The sequence below is a fragment of the Ovis canadensis genome, chromosome 2 (assembly GCF_042477335.2).
Source record: "Ovis canadensis isolate MfBH-ARS-UI-01 breed Bighorn chromosome 2, ARS-UI_OviCan_v2, whole genome shotgun sequence".
Lineage (NCBI taxonomy): Eukaryota > Metazoa > Chordata > Mammalia > Artiodactyla > Bovidae > Ovis > Ovis canadensis.
Window position 1 is genome coordinate 236472488 of NC_091246.1, and position 4469 is coordinate 236476956.

Below are 4469 nucleotides of genomic sequence, written 5' to 3' on the forward strand. Positions count from 1 at the left end.
CATGTCCAGTTGCTTCCTGACCTGCTTATAAGTTTCTCAAGAGGCAGGTCAGGTGGTCTGGTATTCCCATCTCTTTCAGAATTTTCTACAGTTTATTGTGATCCACACAGTCAAAGGCTTTGGCATAGTCAATAAAGCAGAAATAGATGTTTTCTGGAACTCTCTTGCTTTTTCCATGATCCAGCGGATGTTGGCAATGTGATCTCTGGTTCTTCTGCCTTTTCTCCCTCAAGAGCTTTAAAGAAACTAACCATATGGCAAATGAGTACAGAGGAGAGGCAAAAAATTCCTAGGATTGGAGAAGTTTGCCACAATGTGTCTCTTGTAACTGTAGTGTAGTGCTTACTTAATTATTCAGTTGTTTATTATTAATTATTCAGTTTATTATTTATTATTCAGTTGTTTATTATTAATTATTCAGTTTCCCAACTTGGTATTTCCACTGAGCAAAAAGGACAAAAGTTGGATTATCCATGAAGATCAGAAGGTTCCTCTAAATCTAGACCCACATAATATCTGAAGAAGGAAGCCTGACCAGTAAAAGACTGGTCAAGCTTTTAGTTCTTGAGTTTTGGGTTTAATAACTCTAACTAATGAAATCTGAACTCAGAGTCATTCAGTTTCACGCCCACTTGGTCAGAACTTCCCATCAGTAACTATTTCTCCACTGTTTATTCTGCAGTATAGCTCTCACTCTTCTCTTTATATTAAAAAGTTGATGACCAGAGCAATGCCACAGATGAATGAAGATTTAGCATGGAAATCTGAAATTGTACGTTTTTTGCAGATATTTACTTATAAAACAAGAATTTGAAAGACACTGCTTGCCATAATACTTTGTTTCTTTTTCCATTACATCTCTGAGATTACAATTGGTTTTTTTTTGTTTGTTTTATTCTAATGCCAAAACAGAAATGCTTTACAAAAGAGCCTAGCAAAGTATGCTAGATAGATAAGTTAGCTGAGTTCACAAGTTCAACAGCACACAAGCGTGACTATGCCAAAGAAGATGTTTAAAAAATTACACAGAACTGCCCCAAAGCTATTAACCTCATAAATGTGCAGAAGATGAAAGGCATTCTCACCAATAAACTAATTATAAATAATCTGTTCTCTGTTATGAGGGAAAGAAATGGTTTGTTCCTGACAGCATCAACCAGGCATCAAGAATTTTATTAAGAAAATGGTTATTACTTCCACAAGGTACTCACTACTATTTTTAGGAAGCATGTGTTTCCATATAAACACCAGTGCTCACTGGAGTAGGTTCATATGAAAAAGAAAAAGGCATAGAACAGTGTGCTGCCATAAGGACCATACCATTAGAGCATGTATGATTGACGTAAGTCCACACAGATGGAAATACTGACCAGTGAACAACATTCTATTCTGAGTTCTAGTATGCATGATCAGTTTATAACTGCTGTCCTCCCCAGATCCATCATCATTTTTGCCTTTGCTAAAAAATAGTCTCTAATGAATGTTTTAACTAATTAAATACAATTTCTCACCTCTAAGGTAAAAATGATGGTTCGAGGTTATTAGTATTGGCAAGGTTTCAATGGAAACGAAAAATTCTTGTCAGTTACAAACCATCTTGTTACCAAGTCACAGGTATAAAGAATCAAAGATACAAAAGAGAAATGTCCAGAGACTCTTTTTAAAATCATGATCAAGATGCTTATGTTTTCTAGATGTATCCTTAAATCCTTTTGATAAGGCAGTCCAGAAAGATCAGTTTAAAAAGTTGACAAGCCTAAAGAGTAGCAAAACTTCGGGCACATCACCTAAGAAAGTGAGGCAAAAGCAGAGAGCTAGGCCATGTGGCATGGTATGTTTTAGCAAAGTTACAGTTTTTACTCTGAATAAAATGGAAGAACTAAACATTTTTGAGAAGAGACATTCCATAATATGTCAAGTTGTTGAAAAGACACCCTTGATACACCATGTCCTTTCCAGAGAAGAAAATAGGATAAGCCATTTCCTTGGCTTTGGGAAGGACAGAAGCTGGTTGGGAGAGGAACTGGTTGGGAGGCTATGAAATAAAACAAGTAAGAAGGTAGAACTCACAGGATTTGCTGATAGATTTTATATGAGCCATGATAGAAAGAGAGAATTAAAGGATGACTTCAAAGCTTTTTGTCTAGGCAACTGGCAGTTTGGAGGTACCAGCAACCATGTGAGGAAGGACATGGGTGGAGCAAGTGTGAGGGGATCAGGAAACAGGAATTTAATTTAGGGCATTTTGAGCTCCATACATTCATTAGACATTCAAGTAGAGATAATGAGTAGGCTGACATTGAGTAAGGTTGAGCTGTATTGTATTGTATTTTATCTTTTCATAGTCATGTTAGTGCTCAGAAAACATAGCTCAAAATATCTTTAATGACACTTAAACTTTCTCAGGAGTAAGGAAACAGTTAACTTGGTTTGTACTCCTACTGCTGAACAAAAGCATTGGGAAACCTTATCCTAAAGCTGACATTGCTACTAACAACAACAATGGTAATAATCATGATCTTAAAAACACACACTATGTACATTCCATAGTGAGAGTGTTAGTCACTCAACTATGTCCGACTCTCTGAAACCCCATGGACTGCAGCCTGCCAGGCTCCTCTGTCCGTGGGATTTCCCAGGCAAGAATACTGAAGTGGGTAGCCATTCCCTTCTCAGTAGATCTTCCCAACCCAGGGATAGAACCTGGGTCTCCTGCATTGTAGGTGGATTCTTCACCTCTGAGCCACCAGGGAAGCCCCACACTTCATAGACATCATGTTTAATTCAACAGTTCCTCAGGAAAGTATTAAGATGGAGAAAATAAGTTACTAATCTTGCCCAAAGACACAAAACTTAAATGAGTGGTCAAGCCACAGTTTGAAACATGAAACCATGAAACATTGTCCAAGGCCCCCAGAAGCACTGAAATACATTTGAGAAGCTTGCATTCTAGGCCAGAATCTTCCATCACTCACTTGACAGGTCTTGGCCAGAAGTGAACTTTTAGACACTATAATCCAAGTCCTCAGCAATAGGTATGCTGCCACCGCTGCTGCTGCTGCTGCTAAGTCACTTCAGGTGTGTCCGACTCTGTGTGACCCCACAGACGGCAGACCACCAGGTTCCCCCATCCCTGGGATTCTCCAGGCAAGAACACTGGAATGGATTGCCATTTCCTTCTCCAATGCATGAAAGTGAAAAGTGAAAGGGAAGTCGCTCAGTCGTGTCCAACTCTTCGTGACCCCACGGACTGCAGCCCACCAGGCTCCTCCATCCATGGGATTTTCCAGGCAAAAGTACTGGAGTGAGTTGCCATTGCCTTCTTCCAGCAATAGGTATAAAAATAAGCAATTCACTGATTTTTCTGGAGACTGTTTGTTAAACATAAAGAAACTGCTTTGACTTGATTTTTAGCGCTACTCATGTCCAAACTACATTCACTGAACTCATTGACCTAAACAGCATTGCCTTGGATAATGCCAACAGCAAGACACTTCTCTGTTGAAACATCTATCTCTGCTGACACAACAGCTTTGTGTTGTAAGGAAAAAAACTTAAGAACAGCCAGAAGCCTTTTTTTTTTTTTCTTCATTTTATATAGTGAATGATGATGAATAACAAATAGAAACCAAGACAAAGTTTAGGGAAAAGAGAAAGCTTAGCAGAGAGACTGAAGATAATCTGCTGATTGAAGCATAAAATTAAATATAAAGTAATAACCTATTTCAGGAAAAATACATTGATTTTCAGAGAAAGATTTACACCAATTTAAAAATTACCAAGATAAATATTTAGGCTACTGAAGATTTGAAAATAAAAGGAAACTGGAAACCAAGTGTTACAAAGTTAACATACCAGAGCAACCTTAAACCCAGTGAACCAGCAATGTGAAAGAAAAATTAAGAAAATAAAATAAAAAGTGGTTCTGAGCCTTGAAAAATGGACAAGAAGAAGAAAAGAGAAAGGTTTTAAATCAAGAGAGAATTTTTTAAAAAGACAAAATTAGAATAATAATTAGAGGCTTCCCTGGTGTCTCAGATGGTAAGGAATCTGCCTGCAATGCAGGAGACCCAGGTTCAATCCCTGGGTTGGGAAGATCCCCTGGAGAAGAAAATGGCAACCTACTCCAGTATTCTTGTCTGGAGAATTCTGTGAATAGAGGAGACTGGTGGGCTATAGTCCATGGAGTTGTAAACAGTCAGACACAACCGAGCAACTAACACAAATGACTATTTCCCAAAGCATATGTGGTAGTTTAAAACATTACTTTAAATAATGATTTAAATAATTTGCTCTTTAAACAGCTCTTAGTGTTTACCTGGTGATTCTTTTTGAAAGTACTTCAAGCATGTCTAGGGACTGTGGAAGACTTTGCTTACAAGCCTAGCTCCCACACCCATCTCCTGTGGACACTGGACCTCTGGGCATCTGCCAAAGAGGATTCCATCTGACATTTGGTTGTATGGTTT